This window comes from Mytilus californianus, unplaced genomic scaffold (assembly GCF_021869535.1).
Source record: "Mytilus californianus isolate M0D057914Y unplaced genomic scaffold, xbMytCali1.0.p SCAF_4, whole genome shotgun sequence".
NCBI classification, from domain to species: domain Eukaryota; kingdom Metazoa; phylum Mollusca; class Bivalvia; order Mytilida; family Mytilidae; genus Mytilus; species Mytilus californianus.
Window position 1 is genome coordinate 99,268,670 of NW_026262690.1, and position 17,643 is coordinate 99,286,312.

General features: G+C 32.8%; 1 protein-coding gene and 1 long non-coding RNA gene across 6 annotated transcripts in view; one reads left to right on the plus strand and one right to left on the minus strand.

The window, feature by feature from the left end:
- The window catches only part of LOC127698964 (adenylosuccinate synthetase isozyme 1-like), a 269,886-nt gene that overhangs the window by 214,824 nt on the left and 37,419 nt on the right, over positions 1 to 17,643 (plus strand). The gene's annotated exons all lie outside the window — the stretch shown is intronic.
- LOC127699011 (uncharacterized) overlaps positions 1 to 17,643 on the minus strand; it is a 314,933-nt gene that overhangs the window by 189,428 nt on the left and 107,862 nt on the right. For 2 of the 3 annotated variants that reach the window (XR_007980998.1, XR_007980997.1), the window contains exon 2: positions 16,255 to 16,350. This is a non-coding gene — a long non-coding RNA (uncharacterized LOC127699011). Of the gene's footprint in view, positions 1 to 15,763; positions 16,351 to 17,643 lie in introns of all 3 variants that reach the window. The other variant, XR_007980996.1, reaches the window with a different exon arrangement.

A 17,643-nucleotide genomic window follows, 5' to 3' on the forward strand; every position in this document is an offset into this window, starting at 1 on the left:
ATGTGTTACTTGTTTTCGTTTAAATGTACTCCAATCAAATCATTTACTTGGCTTTTTATGCCCCCGCCGCAGCGGAGGGGGCATTCAGTTTTATCCTTGTCCGTCTGTACGTCCCAAAGCTGGTTTCCGTTGTCTAACTTTAGTTTGCCTCAACCAAATGTTATGAAACTTATACACAATGCTAATTACCACAAAACACAGATCGAGTTTGAAAATGGGTGGCTTCACTTGTACCATTCATGAGTTATGCCCCTTTATAAACATAAAAATTACTGAATTTTTCGTTTCCATTTTCTAACTTTAGTTTGCCTCCACCAAATGTTATGAAACTTATACACAATGCTTATTACCACATAATACAGATCAAGTTTGAAATTGGGTGGCGTCACTCCTACCGTGCTTGAGTTATGCCCCTTTTATATAAACATAAAAATTGCTGAATTTTTCGTTTCCGCTCTCTAACTTTAGTTTGCCTCAACCAAATGTTACAAGACTTATACAGAATGCTTATTACCACATAATACAGATCAAATTTGAAATTGGGTGGCATCACTTATACCGTTCTTGAGTTATGCCCCTTTATAAACATAAAAATTGCTGAATTTTTCGTTTCCATTCTCTAACCTTAGTTTGCCTCAACCAAATGTTATGAAACTTATACACAATGCTTATAACTACATAATACAGATCAGGTTTGAAATTGGGTGGTCTCACTTTTACTGTTCTTGAGTTATGCCCCTTTATATGAGCATTAAAATTGGTGAATTTTTTCGTTTCCGTTCTCTAACTTTAGTTTGCCTCAACCAAATGTTATGAAACTTATACACAATGCTTATTACCACAGAATACAGATCAAGTTTGAAATTGGGTGGTGTCACTTTTACTGTTTTTGAGTTATGCCCCTTTATAAACATAAAAATTGCTGAATTTTTCGTTTCCGTTCTCTTACTTTAGTTTGCCTCAACCAAATGTTATGAAACTTATACACAATACTTATTACCACAAAACTCAGATCAAGTACAAATTAGGGTAGTGTCACTTTTACCGTTCTTCAGTTATATCCCTTTATAACTTTATTAGATATGCAAGCGGGGGCATCATCTGTGTCCCATGGACACATTCCCCATTTATTTGTGTAATAATTCATTTGATTGTATTGCTCCAATTTTTGGCACCATGATTTGTTAATAAAAATATCTTATCTTATCTTATCTTATCTACAGATTATTTTGTAAATTTTTAATTTTAAGAACACAATGAGTAATCATTTAACATGTTAAAATAATGCATTTAATTTTAGGAAAATGCTACAATGCAGATATTTATTATACACCCGCTTTAAAAAAGTGGGGGTATACTGTTTTACCTCTGTCTGCCCATCCATCCGTCCCATGAATATTTTTCGTCGCATCTTTCTCAGGAACTACATCATAAGGATTTCTGAAATTTGGTTTCAGGGTTTATATAAGTCAGCTTTATCGTGTGATGCGTTTTCAGATTCATCACTCAACAACTTCCTGTTTACTGTCAAGTATTTGGGCGGGGGTATCATTAGTGAGCAGTAGCTCGCAGTTTCACTTGGTATTTTTTATATTTCAGGGATAATGTATTTGTAAGGGTTAGTAGGAATAAAAAAAAAAACATGAAATGTCAATTTTTAGCTCACCTGGTCCGTCAACTTCGTCCTTAGTTGTTAACTTTTACAAAAATCTTCTCTGAATCTACTGGGCCAAATTTAACCAAATTTAGCCACAATCATCATTGGGGTATCTAGTTTAAAAAATGTGTCCGATTTTGTTTTTTGCCTATTAATCTTGAAAATTATAATAGATAGAGATAAAATGCTTCGCTGAGCGCAGCTGGATACGACCAAAGAGGTCCAACCCTGAACAGTTGGGGCAAAAATGGACACAATATTCGCGCTTGATACAGGTCTGAAATTGGATTGTAAATAAATATTTGACACATAATAGGTTTCTGACACCGAATAACTGTAGTCAAAGAACTTAGAATTGGTTATATGATTTGAATTTATATTAATTTTTTTGCTTTTGTGCAATACACTATGCTGTTGCGAAATTGACCCCCCCCCCCCCCCCCCTTTTTTTTTTTGCAAAAAGAAATATTTGAAGAATTTTTTTTTTTAATTTCTGTAATCTGAAATGAAAAAAAAAATTGCCCCCATAATTTCTTTTTTACCCCCCTCCCCCCATTTTCCAAAAAAAATTCTTTCCCTCAAGATATGGTCATAATCTCAATTCAAATTTTCAATGGAGTTTGCAACCATAATTACCAATTTAAATACATCATAAAAGTCTTAAAATAGAAAAAAAATCCCCCCCCCCCAATTTTTTGAACCCCCTTATGATTCATTACCCCCAAACTCAATCCAAGCCTTTCCTTTGTGGTATGGTACCTTTCAGTACAATTTCAGAGAGATCCATACACTTGAACACAAGTTATTGTCTGGAAACTAGAAAAATGCTTGTTTTTTGGCCCCTTTTTGGCCCCAAATTCCTAACCATTTAGGCAATTACCCCCAAACTCAAACCCCAGCTTTCCCTTTGTGATATGGAACCTTGTAGTTCAATTTCATAAGATCCATACACTTACACACAAGTTATTGTCCTGAAACTAGAAAAATGCTTGTTTTTTGCCCCTTTTTGGCCCCTAATTCCTATAATTTTGAGGCAATTACCTCCAAAATCCATCCCAGCCTTCCCTTTGTGGTATGGTACCTTGCAGTACAATTTCAGAGAGATCCATACACTTGAACACAAGTTATTGTCTAGAAACTAGAAAAATGCTTATTTTTGGCCCCTTTTTCTTAAACATTTTGGGCAATTAACCCCAAACTCAATTCCATCTTTCCCTTTGTGATATGGAACCTTGTAGTACAATTTTATAAAGATCCATACACTTACACACAAGTTATTGTCATGAAACTAGAAAAATGCTTGTTTTTTGGCCCTTTTTGGTCCCTTTTTCCTAAACGTTTTGGGCAATTACCCCCAAACTCAATTCCAGTTTTCCCTTTGTGATATGGAACCTTGTAGTACAATTTTAGAAAGATCCATACACTTACACACAAGTTATTGTCATGAAACTAGAAAAATGCTTTTTTTTTGCCCCTTTTTTGGCCCCTAATTCCTAAAATTTTGAGGCAATTACCCCCAAAATCAATCCCAGCATTCCCTTTGTGATATGGAACCTTGTGGTACAATGTCAGAGAAATCCATACACTAACACACCAGTTAATGTCTTGAAGTTACAAAAATGCTTATTTTTGGCCCCTTTTTGGCCCCTAATTCCTTAACTGTTGGTACCATAACCCTCAAAATCAATCCCAACCTTCCTTTTGTGGTATTGAACCTTATGGTAAAATTTCATAGAGATCCATTCACTTAAACTAAAGTTATTGTGCGAAAACCAATGTGTATTCGGACGACGCCAACGTCATACCAATATACGACCACAAAAATTTTTACCACTTTTTTTTTTGCGTTTTGCCTTATATTTTAAAAATTATAATTGATAAATATACACTTCAAATCACAAAAATGATCAGCAAGGCAAGATCTACTAACAAATTTTGCCAATACAGCTAGTAGACTCATTCTTTATAGGAGTGATTGCCCTTAAATGAGATTTTTTTTTTACCCTCTTTTGTGTTTTGAGCAAAAGAAGATAGAGAGAAACTAAATAGACCTAATGATCAGCAATACAAGATCAACAAAACAGAGATTTTTATACGACCGCAAAAAAAATTTTGGGATCGTATGATGTCGTCGTCATCTGCGTCGTCGTCTGAAGACACATTGGTTTCCGGACAATAACTTTAGTTTAAGTTAATGGATCTCTATGAAATTTTTTAAGAAGGTTCAATACCACAAAAGGAAAGTTGGGATTGATTTAGGGAATGATGGTCCCAACCGTTTAGGAATTAGGGGCCCAAAATAAACATTTTCCTAGTTTCAGGATAATAACTTGTGTATAAGTATTTCGATTGCTCTGAAATTGTACAACAATGTTTAATACCACAAGTAGAAGGTAGGGAATCATATTAGGGGTTATGGGGCAAACAGTTTAGGAGTTGAGGGCTTAAAAGGGGCCAAAAACAACAATTTTTTTAGTTTCCGGACAATAACTTGTGTGTAAGTGTATGGATCTCTCTGATATTGTACCATAAGGTTCCATATCACAAAGGGAAGGCTGGGATTGAGTTTGGGGGTAATTGCCTCAACATGTATGAATTAGGGGCCAAAAACATGCATTATTCTAGTTTCCAAACAATAACTTGTGTTAGATGTGTATAGATCTCTCTGAAATTGTACTACAAGGTTCCATACTACAAAGGAAAGAATTGGATCCAGTCTTGGGGTAATTGCTCCAAGGGGGAATTCCAAAAGTCGCGGCGTGGGGAGGGGGGTGGGTTCCAATTTTTTTAAGGAATTCATATTTTTTTCAAAAATTTTCAAATTTCAAATTTTGTAAAAAATTCAAGAAGTAATCTTCAATTGCACAGTATTGCACAATAGATTTGTAAGATCTTTAACCACATTTATTTTGTGTCAGAAACCTATATTATATCAAAAATTTGATCACAATCAAAATTCAGATAGTATCAAGCTTGAATATTATATCCAAATTTGCCCCAACTGTTCAGGGTTAGACCTCAGCGGTCGTATCAGGCTGCGCTCAGCGAGGCATTTTATTGTCATTAATTCTATTCTCATCTACAATGTTGGAGAGTGTCCTTTGTTGAATATGCACATAAACCATAGTGAGCTACACAGGCTCTTTAGAGCCTCTAGTTATATTTTTTCTGAAAATTGGAAAAGTAGGGTCGTCTGATCCATAAACCAACAAATTAAAAAACCCTCGCCTAGTGAACAAATTGTATCATTGCCAATTTGAATTATTATACGACGGCAAAAAATTTTGCGGTCGTATATTGGTATCATGTTGTCGTCGTCGTCGTCCAAAGACATTTGGTTTCCGGACAATTACTTTAGTATTAGTAAATAGAAATCTATGAAATTTAAACATAAGGTTTATAACCACAAAAGGAAGGTTGGGATTGATTATAGGGGTTATGGTCCCAACAGTTTAGGAATAAGGGGCCCAAATAAGCATTCTTAGCTCACCTGGCCCGAAGCTTTTCCCATTACTTGGCGTCCGTCCTCGTCCTCGTCCTTCGTCGTTAGCTTTTTACAAAAATCTTCTCCTCTGAAACCAATGGGCCAAATTTAACCAAACTTGGCCACAATCATCATTAGGGTATCTAGTTGTCGAGCCTTCGACTTTTGTCGAAAAAGCGAGACATAGCGATCCTACATTCCGTCGGCGTCGTCGTCGTCGGCGGCGTCCACAAATATTCACTCTGTGGTTAAAGTTTTTGAAATTTTAATAACTTTCTTAAACTATCCTGGATTTCTACCAAACTTGGACAGAAGCTTGTTTATGATCATAAGATTATATTCAAAAGTAAATTTTGTAAAAAAAAAATTCCATTTTTTCCGTATTTTACTTGTAAGTGGACTTAGTTTTTCTGCCAGTTAACATTACATTCACTCTGTGGTTAAAGTTTTTAAAATTTCAATAACTTTCTTAAACTATCCTAGATTTCTACCAAACTTGGAAAGAAGCTTGTTTATGATCATAAGATAGTATCCAGAAGTAAATTTTGTAAAAAAAAAAAAATCCATTTTTCCGTATTTTACTTATAAATGGACTTAAGTTTTTCTGCCAGGAAACATTACATTCACTCTGTGGTTAAAGTTTTTGAAATTTTAATAACTTTCTTAAACTATCCTGGATTTATACCAAACTTGGAAAGAAGCTTGTTTATGATCATAAGATAGTATCCAGAAGTAAATTTTGTAAAAAAAAAATTCCATTTTTCCATATTTTACTTATAAATGGACTTAGTTTTTCTGCCAGTTAACATTACATTCACTCTGTGGTTAAAGTTTTTAAAATTTTAACAACTTTCTTAAACTATCCTGGATTTGTACCACACTTGGACAGAAGCTTGTTTATGATCAAAAGCTAGTATCTAGAAGGAAATTTTGATAAAATTTTGTTCCATTTTTTCTGTATTTTACTTATAAATGGACTTAGTTTTTCTTCCAGTCAACATTACATACATTCTGCAGTTTAAGTTTTTAAAACATTTATTAGATTCATAAATTATCCTGGATTTTTACCAAACTTGGACAGAAGCTACTTACAATCAAAACATAGTATAGAGGGGAATATTTTTATTAATTTTTTCCCTCATTTTTGTTGAGCCTGCGATTAACACCAAAAGTAGGCGAGACACTGGGTTCCGCGGAACCCTTACGAATTTTTTTTAAAATGTGTCTGATGACCCCGCCAACCAACCAAGATGGCCACCATGGCTAAAAATAGAACATAGGGGTAAAATGTAGATTTTGGCTTATATCTCTGAAACCAAAGCATTTAGAGTAAATCTGACTTTGGGTAAAATGATTATCAGGTCAAGATCTATCTGCCTTGGAATTTTCAGACAAATCTGACAACTCGTTGTTGGGTTGCTGCCCCTGAATTGGTAATTTGCAGTTTTTGGTTATCTTGAATACTATTATAGATAGAGATAAACTGTAAACAGCAATAATGTTCAGCAAAGTAAGATCTACAAATAAGTCGTGATGACCAAAATTGTCAGTCGACCCCTTTAGGAGTTATTGCCCTTTATAGTCAATTTTTAACAATTTTTCGTAAATTTTTGTAATCTTTTACAAAAATCTTCTTCTGAAACTACAGAGACAAATTTAACCATACTTGGCCATAATCATTATTAGGGTATCTTGTTTAAAAAATTTGTCCGATGACCCCGCCTTCCAACCATCATGGCCGACATGGTTAAAAATGGAACATAGGGGTAAAATGTAGTTTTTGGTTTATATCTCTGAAACTAAAGCATTTAGAGCAAATCTGACAGGTGGCAAAAATGTTCATCAGATTTAGATTTATCTGCCCTGAAATTTTTAGACGAATCCAACAACCTGTTGATGGGTTGCTGCCCCTGAGTTAGTAATTTTACAGAAATTTTGCAGTTTTTATACGACCGCAAATATTTTTGCAGCCGTATATTGGTATGACGTTGGCGTCGTCGTCCGAAGACACAATGGTTTTCGCACTCTAACTTTAATTTAAGTGAATGGATCTCTTTGAAATTTTACCATAAGGTTAAATACCACAAAAGGAAGGTTGGGATTGATTTTTGGGGTTATGGTACCAACAGTTAAGGAATTAGGGGCCAAAAATAAGCATTTTCTAGTTTCCAGACAATAACTGTGGAACGGTGTAAGGATCTCTCTGAAATTATACTACAAGTTTTCATACCACAAAGGGATGGTTAGGATTTGCTTTGGGTGGTTATGCTCAAACCGTTTAGGAATTAGGGGCAAAAAGGGGGAAAAACAAGGTTGTCCTGGTTAATGGACAAATACTTTAGTACAAAACATAATTTAAAGCAGTGTAAGGGAGATAAATCAAATACATCATTGAAATTAACTCCCTTACACTGCTTTTAAATTATGTATAAAGTAATGGTTAGTGAACAATTAAGATAATTTAAAAAAGTGTAAGGAAGGTAATCCAAATACAACGTTTTGGTTACTTCCCTTACACTGCTTTTAAATTATGTTTAAAGAAATGCATATTTATAAAGGAAGACCAGTAAAAATATCTGCAAATGTTGCATCTTTTTTTTTTACAAAAAAATCCATATGAAAGATTTGACACTATATTTTAAATTCTATTATAAAATAGATTAAGTTAGCACTATGGTAAATTTAAATGGGTAATTATGGTTGCAAACTCCATTGGAAACTTGAATTGAGATTATGACCATGTCTTGAGGGAAAGAATTCTTTGGGGGAAAAAAGGGGGGGGGGGGGTTAAAAAGAAATTGTGGGGGGTCAATTTTTTTCTCATTTCAGATTTCAGAAATTAAAAAGAATTATTCTTCAAATATTATTTTTTTTTCAAATTTCAAATATTGAAAAATTTCAAGAAGTAATCTTTAATTGCACAGTATGGCGCATTAGATTTGTAAAATCTTTGACCACATTTATTTATTTGTTATGCCGAATCTAACCGTGTATTTAGATTTTTAATTTTGGGTCCAGTTTTCAAATTAGTCTACATTAAGGTCCAAAGGGTCCAAAATTAAACTGTGTTTGATTTCAACAAAAATTGAATATATGGGGTTCTTTGATATGCTGAATCTAACCATGTATTTAGATTTTTTATTTGTGGACCCCGCTATCAAATTGGTTCATATTGAGGTCAAAGGGTCCAAAATTAAACTTCGTTTGATTTCATCAAAAATTGAATTATTGGGGTTCTTTGATATGCTGAATCTAAATATGTGTTTATATTTTTAATTTTGGGTCCTGTTTTTTAAATTGGTCTACATTCAGGTCCAAAGGGTCCAAAATTAAACTTAGTTTGATTTTAACAAAAATTGAATTCTTGGGGTTCTTTGATATGCTGAATCTAAACATGTGTTAAGATTTTTGATTTTGGGCCCAGTTTTCAAGTTAGTCCAAGTTGGGATCCAAAATTAAACTTTGTTTGATTTCAACAAAAATTGAATATATGGGGTTCTTTGATATGCTGAATCTAAACATGTATTTAGATTTTTGATTTTTCGCCCAGTTTTCAAGTTGGTCCAAATTGGGGTCCAAAATTTAACTGTGTTTGATTTCAACAAAAATTGAATATATGGGGTTCTTTGATATGCTGAATCTAACCATGTATTTAGATTTTTTATTTGTGGACCCCGCTATTAAATTGGTTCATATTGAGGTCAAAAGGGTCCAGAACTAAACTTTGTTTGATTTCATCAAAAATTGAATTATTGGGGTTCTTTGATATGCCAAATCTAACCCTGTATTTAGATTTTTAATTTTGGGTCCCGTTTTTTAAATTGGTCTACATTAAGGTCCAAAGGGTCCAAAATTAAACTTAGTTTGATTTTAACAAAAATTGAATTCTCGGGGTTCTTTGATATGCTGAATCTAAACATGTGTTTAGATTTTTGATTATGGGCCCAGTTTTCAAGTTGGTTCAAAATTAAACTATTTTTGATTTCAACAAAAATTGAATATATGGGGTTCTTTGATATGCTGAATCTAACCATGTATTTAGGTTTTTTATTCGTGGGCCCCGCTATCAAATTGGTTCATATTGAGGTCAAAAGGGTCCAAAATTAAACTTTGTTTGATTTCATCAAAAATTGAATTATTGGGGTTCTTTGATATGCCAAATCTAACCGTGTATTTAGATTTTTAATTTTGGGTCCCGTTTTTTAAATTGGCCTACATTAAGGTCCAAAGGGTCCAAAATTAAACTTAGTTTGATTTTAACAAAAAATGAATTCTTGGGGTTCTTTGATATGCTGAATCTAAACATGTGTTTAGATTTTTGATTATGGGCCCAGTTTTCAAGTTGGTTCAAAATTAAACTTTTTTTGATTTCAACAAAAATTGAATATATGGGGTTCTTTGATATGCTGAATCTAACCATGTATTTAGATTTTTTATTTGTTGGCCCCGCTATCAAATTCGTTCATGTTGAGGTCAAAAGGGTCCAAAATTAAACAGTTTGATTTTAACAAAAATTCTTGGGGTTCTTTGATATGCTGAATCTAAACATGTGTTTAGATTTTTGATTATGGGCCCAGTTTTCAAGTTGGTTCAAAATTAAACTATTTTTGATTTCAACAAAAATTGAATATATGGGGTTCTTTGATATGCTGAATCTAACCATGTATTTAGGTTTTTTATTCGTGGGCCCAGCTATCAAATTGGTTCATATTGAGGTCAAAAGGGTCCAAAATTAAACTTTGTATGATTTCATCAAAAATTGAATTATTGGGGTTCTTTGTTATGCCGAATCTAACCGTGTATTTAGATTTTTAATTTTGGGTCCAGTTTTCAAATTAGTCTACATTAAGGTCCAAAGGGTCCAAAATTAAACTGTGTTTGATTTCAATAAAAATTGAATATATGGGGTTCTTTGATATGCTGAATCTAACCATGTATTTAGATTTTTTATTTGTGGACCCCGCTATCAAATTGGTTCATATTGAGGTCAAAGGGTCCAAAATTAAACTTCTTTTGATTTCATCAAAAATTGAATTATTGGGGTTCTTTGATATGCTGAATCTAAATATGTGTTTATATTTTTAATTTTGGGTCCTTTTTTTTAAATTGGTCTACATTCAGGTCCAAAGGGTCCAAAATTAAACTTAGTTTGATTTTAACAAAAATTGAATTCTTGGGGTTCTTTGATATGCTGAATCTAAACATGTGTTAAGATTTTTATACGACCGCAAAAAAATTTTGTGGTCGTATATTGGTATGACGTTGGCGTCGTCGTCCAGCGTCGTCGTCCGAATACACATTGGTTTTCACACTCTAACTTTAGTTTAAGTGAATGGATCTTTTTGAAATTTGACCATAAGGTTAAATACCACAAAAGGAAGGTTGGGATTGATTTTGGGGGTTATGGTACCAACAGTTAAGGAATTAGGGGCCAAAAAGGGGCCAAAAATAAGCATTTTCTAGTTTCCAGACAATAACTGTGGAACGGTGTATGGATCTCTCTGAAATAATACTACAAGTTTCCATACCACAAAGGGATGGTTAGGATTTGCTTTGGGGGGTTATGGCTCAAACCGTTTAGGAATTAGGGGCAAAAAAGGGGGAAAAACAAGGTTGTCCTGGTTAATGGACAAATACTTTAGTACAAAACATAATTTAAAGCAGTGTAAGGGAGATAAATCAAATACATCATTGAAATTATCTCCCTTACACTGCTTTTAAATTATGTATAAAGTAATGGTTAATGAACAATAAAGATAATTTAAAACAGTGTAAGGGAGGTAATCCAAATATAAACGTTTTGGTTACTTCCCTTACACTGCTTTTAAATTATGTTTAAAGAAATGCATATTTATAAAGGAAGACCAGTAAAAATATCTGCAAATGTTGCATCTTTTTTTTTACAAAAAAATCCATATGAAAGATTTGACACTGTATTTTTAATTCTATTATAAAATAGATTAAGTTAGCACTATGGTAAATTTAAATGGGTAATTATGGTTGCCAACTCCATTGGAAATTTGAATTGAGATTTTGACCATATCTTGAGGGAAATAATTTTTTGGGGGAAAAAAGGGGGGGGGGGGATAAAAAGAAATTGTGGGGGGTCAATTTTTTCTCATTTCAGATTTCAGAAATTAAAAAGAATTATTCTTGAAATATTATTTTTTTTTCAAATTTCAAATATTGAAAAATTTCAAGAAGTAATCTTTAATTGCACAGTATGGCGCATTAGATTTGTAAAATCTTTGATCACATTTATTTATTTGTTATGCCGAATCTAACAGTGTATTTAGATTTTTAATTTTGGGTCCAGTTTTCAAATAGGTCTACATTAAGGTCCAAAGGGTCCAAAATTAAACTTTGTTTGATTTTAGCAAAAATTGAATATATGAGGTTCTTTGATATGCTGAATCTAAACATGTATTTAGATTTTTGATTTTTGGCCCAGTTTTCAAGTTGGTCCAAATTGGGGTCCAAAATTAAACTTTGTTTGATTTCAACAAAAATTGAATATATGGGGTTCTTTGATATGCTGAATCTAACCATGTATTTAGATTTTTTATTTGTGGACCCCGTTATCAAATTGGTTCATATTGAGGTCAAAAGGGTCCAAAATTTAACTTTATTTGATTTCATCTAAAATTGAATTATTAGGGTTCTTTGATATTCCAAATCTAACCGTGTATTTAGATTTTTAATTTTGGGTCCCGTTTTTTAAATTGGTCTACATTAAGGTCCAAAGGGTCCAAAATTAAACATAGTTTGATTTTAGTAAAAATTGAATTTTTGGGGTTCTTTGATATGCTGAATCTAACCATGTATTTTGATTTTGGACATTGGACCATAATAGGTAAATTAAAAAAATTCAAGTTCTTAGACCACATTCTTTCTGTGTCAGTAACCTATGCTGTGTCAAATATTTAATAACAATCCAAATTCAGAGCTGTATCAAGCTTGAATGTTGTGTCCATACTTGCCCCAACTGTTCAGGGTTCGACCTCTGCGGTCGTATCAAGCTGCGCCCCAGCGAAGCATTTTATTGATTTTGGGCCCAGTTTTCAAGTTAGTCCAAGTTGGGATCCAAAATTAAACTTTGTTTGATTTCAACAAAAATTGAATATATGGGGTTCTTTGATATGCTGAATCTAAACATGTATTTAGATTTTTGATTTTTGGCCCAGTTTTCAAGTTGGTCCAAATTGGGGTCCAAAATTTAACTGTGTTTGATTTCAACAAAAATTGAATATATGGGGTTCTTTGATATGCTGAATCTAACCATGTATTTAGATTTTTTATTTGTGGACCCCGCTATTAAATTGGTTCATATTGAGGTCAAAAGGGTCCAGAACTAAACTTTGTTTGATTTCATCAAAAATTGAATTATTGGGGTTCTTTGATATGCCAAATCTAACCCTGTATTTAGATTTTTAATTTTGGGTCCCGTTTTTTAAATTGGTCTACATTAAGGTCCAAAGGGTCCAAAATTAAACTTAGTTTGATTTTAACAAAAATTGAATTCTCGGGGTTCTTTGATATGCTGAATCTAAACATGTGTTTAGATTTTTGATTATGGGCCCAGTTTTCAAGTTGGTTCAAAATTAAACTATTTTTGATTTCAACAAAAATTGAATATATGGGGTTCTTTGATATGCTGAATCTCACCATGTATTTAGGTTTTTTATTCGTGGGCCCCGCTATCAAATTGGTTCATATTGAGGTCAAAAGGGTCCAAAATTAAACTTTGTTTGATTTCATCAAAAATTGAATTATTGGGGTTCTTTGATATGCCAAATCTAACCCTGTATTTAGATTTTTAATTTTGGGTCCCGTTTTTTAAATTGGCCTACATTAAGGTCCAAAGGGTCCAAAATTAAACTTAGTTTGATTTTAACAAAAATTGAATTCTTGGGGTTCTTTGATATGCTGAATCTAAACATGTGTTTAGATTTTTGATTATGGGCCCAGTTTTCAAGTTGGTTCAAAATTAAACTTTTTTTGATTTCAACAAAAATTGAATATATGGGGTTCTTTGATATGCTGAATCTAACCATGTATTTAGATTTTTTATTTGTTGGCCCCGCTATCAAATTGGTTCATATTGAGGTCAAAAGGGTCCAAAATTAAACAGTTTGATTTTAACAAAAATTCTTGGGGTTCTTTGATATGCTGAATCTAAACATGTGTTTAGATTTTTGATTATGGGCCCAGTTTTCAAGTTTGTCCAAGTTGGGGTCCAAAATTAAATTTTGTTTGATTTCAACAAAAATTGAATATATGGGGTTCTTTGATATGCTGAATCTTACCATGTATTTTGATTTTGGACATTGGACCATAATAGGTAAATTAAAAAAATTCAAGTTCTTAGACCACATTCTTTCTGTGTCAGAAACCTATGCTGTGTCAAATATTTAATCACAATCCAAATTCAGAGCTGTATCAAGCTTGAATGTTGTGTTCATACTTGCCCCAACTGTTCAGGGTTTGACCTCTGCCGTCGTATCAAGCTGCGCCCAGCGAAGCATTTTATTTATGAATAAATCTATGCAGATTTTTATATTGTGTAATTTTCTTATTTAATAGAACACATAAAGTTTTTAGACGAACTTAATAAAATTGATTGCAGAATAAGATTTTTATTGTTAATTTTCCATTTATTAATTAATGCATTCAATATTCAAGGTCTGTTACATCAGTATATTTTGTATTTAATATTTTCAAGCTGTTAATCAAATTAATTTGGATAATGGCCCCATATATCCACTGAAATTAACTTTTTGTGATGAAACAAAACATGTTGTATAAAATGCTTTGTTTAAAAAATCTTTTGTAAAAATAAATGAGTATACAAAAATGTTATTATATTTGTTCTTTGATTATATTTTCGTTGTTAATATTATGTATTGATAGACCTTGTAACATATGTAGTTTCTTTTTTATTTTGTATAACTGTGAATTCAGAATTTTTTGTGATGTTTTTATTATTGCCTGAAAATTGCAAAAGAAAAGATTTCTTAATTTTAAAATTAAAACTTGCATTGTAAATTTTGATGGCATTATTTGAATATAACATTTCCTGAAATCTTAATAGTTAATGTTGCATTTTAAATTTCCATAGCATTATTTTAATTGTTAACAACATTATGAGTATAATTGATCCCAATAATAAATGCACCCAGAAATTTCTGAATGAACAGTCTAAAATTTTAAAAATTGCAATATTTTACCTAATTTCATGTTATCTGTTCTACTGAGCTTTTCATATTGGCACCAGCTCAGTGTTGAAAGCTGTATCTTGTTATGTCCAGTTTTTGATGCCATGTTTGGCTTTGTTGGTTAAATAACAATGTGGCAGCAACCAAAAAATATCATAATACCAAGAAAGACAATTATGTTTTCTGTATATGATTATATCTCTTATTTTTCATAGAGATGAAATAATATCAGTTTTATTCCTCATGCTCGTAAACCAGTTCATGACAAATACTTAAACTGAGTCTATAGTCTAAATAAAAAAGCTGATGTTTTAGTTTCCCTCCCTATCTTATTTTTACGTCTTTTTTTAGAAATTTTAGATTTTACGTTTCCCAGTTATGGGGTTTTATTCATTAAAAAAAGGGGAATTTTCCAGTTTTCGGACAATAACTCAAAAATGCTTTCAGCAAGTTTCATGAAACTTTGGTGAATTGTTTATATATATTGATGTAAGCTCCCTTTCGATTTTTATATATTTTAGATTTTACGTTTCCGAGTTATGGGGTTTTATTCATAAAGAAGGGGTGATTTTCCAGTTTTCAGACAATATCTTTAAAGTGCTTTGAGCAGTTTTCATGAAACTTTGGTGACTGGTTTAATACTTTATATCTATTAAGATAATCTCCCTTTAGTTTTTCATAAATTTCTCTAAATATGACATTGAGAAGTTATTGAACTTTATTCTTTGAAAAAGCGATGGGCGTATCATGTGCTCATGGCGCAGCTGTTTATTATAGGACCACAAAAAAATTTTGCGGTCGTATATTGGTATGATGTTGGCGTTGTCGTCGTCGTCATCCGAAGACACATTGGTTTTCACACTCTAACTTTAGTTTAAATGTATGTCTCTCTATGAAATTTTACCATAAGGTTCAATACCACAAAATAAAGGTTGGGATTGATTTTGGGGGTTATGGTACCAACAGATCAGGAATTAGGGGCCAAAAATAAGCATTTTTGTAACTTCCAGACATAACTTGTGTGTTAGTGTATGGATCTCTCTGACATTGTACCACAAGGTTCCATATCACATAGGAAATGCTGGGATTGATTTTGGGGGTAATTGCCTCAAAATTTTAGGAATTAGGGGCAAAAAACAAGCATTTTTCTAGTTTCATGACAATAACTTGCGTGTAAGTGTATGGATCTTTCTGAAATTGTACTACAAGGTTCCATATCACAAATGGAAAACTGGAATTGATTTTGGGGGTAATTGCCCAAAACGTTTAGGAATAAGGGGCCAAAAATAAAAAAAATTCTAGTTTCCAGACAATAACTTGTGTTCAAGTGTATGGATCTCTCTGAAATTGTACAGCAAGGTACCATACCACAAAGGGAAGGCTTGGATTAAATTTGGGGGTAATTACCTCAAAATTGTAGGAATTAGGGGCCAAAAAGGGGCAAAAAACAAGCATTTTTCTAGATTCAGGATAATAACTTGTGTTTAAGTGCATGGATCTTTATGAAATTGTACTACAAGGTTCCATATCACAAAGGGAAAGCTGGGTTTGAGTTTGGGGTAATTGCCCTAAACGTTTAGGAATTTGGGGCCAAAAAACAAGCATTTTTCTAGTTTCCAGACAATAACTTGTGTTCAAGTGTATGGATCTCTCTGAAATTGTACTGCAAGGTACCATACCACAAAGGGAAGGCTGGGATTGAGTTTGGGGGTGATGAATCATAAGGGGGTTCAAAAAATTTGGGGGAGGGATTTTTTTTCATTTTTTTTCTTTAAAGTTTTCCATTTTAAATTGGTTATTTCTGATTTATATATAAAAGCAAATAATAATGATATGGTTTGAACAGGTAGATTAAAAAATTTTAAGTTCTTAGACCACATTCATTCTGTGTCAGAAACCTATGCTGTGTCAAATATATAATCACAATCCAAATTAAGTGCTGTATCAAGCTTGAATGTTGTGTCCATACTTGCCCCAACTGTTCAGGGTTTGACCTCTGCGGTCGTATCAAGCTGCGCCCAGCGGAGCATTTCATTGTTATTATCTTAGATATCATTATAATATCTAATATCTAATACTATTAATTATGATTTTAACCTTATTTTACATGATTTCCAAAGCATCAGTAAATACAGGTGAGCGACACAGGCTCTTGAGATCCTCTAGATCTAGTTTCATGACAATAACTTGTGGAACGGTGTATGGATCTCTTTGAAATTATACCACAAGTTTCCATACCACAAATGGATGGTTAGGATTGGCTTTGGGGGGTTATGGCTCAAACCGTTTCAGAATTAGGGGCAAAAAAGTGAGAAAAACAAGGGTGTCCTGGTCAATGGACAATCACTTAAGTACAAATTACAGGGTAAGGGAGGTAATTCAAACACAACTTTGAATTACCTCCCTTTCACTGCTTTTAAATTGTGTATAAAGAATTATTGTATTGTCTTGAGGTGATTAGTTGTCAATTTTTTTTAGAAGTTATTATTTTAATAATTTTAAAAATGCTGATTAAGGTAAATTAATTTTGGCTATGATTATGTATGTCATTTTCTATTTTAAGACTTTTATGATGTATTTAATTGGGTTATTATGGTTGCAAACTCCATTGGAAATTTGAATTGAAATTATGACCATGACTGAGGGAAAGAATTTTTTTTTTTGGGAAAAAGGGGAGGGGGAGGTTAAAAAAAATTGGGGGGGGGGTAAAAAAATTGGGGGGGGGGGGACAATTTTTTCTCAAGATTTCAAAAATCAAAAAGAAAATCCTTCAAATTTTTTTTTTTTTTTAAAAAGGGGGATGGAGGTCAATTCGCAACAGCATAGTGTATTGCACAAAAGCAAAATGTTCTTTGACTATAGTTATTCGGTGTCAGAAACCTATTATGTGTCAAATATTGAATTACAATCCAAATTCAGACCTGTATCAAGCGTGATGTGTCCATTTTTGCCCCAACTGTTCAGGGTTGGACCTCTGCGGTCGTATCCAGCTGCGCTCGGTGAAGCAATTTATTTTTTCATGTTGAAATTATCCTTTCAAATTCTGCATTACTGACTGGTAACTAAAGGCAAGCTTAAGCTACTTTTGACAAAATCTTAAACTTGCATAAATTGCAGTGAGCTATTTCGCACCACTTGGCCGTATACAATCGAAAGCTTTTGTCCATACTGGGTAATATTTACAGGAATATTTCTCTTTTTTTTGTGTGTGTGTCCTTTCTGGTTCTGAAAAGAAAGGCTTCTTTTTTTTTTTAAATGACAAAAAAATATGACGTGTACTCACCTGA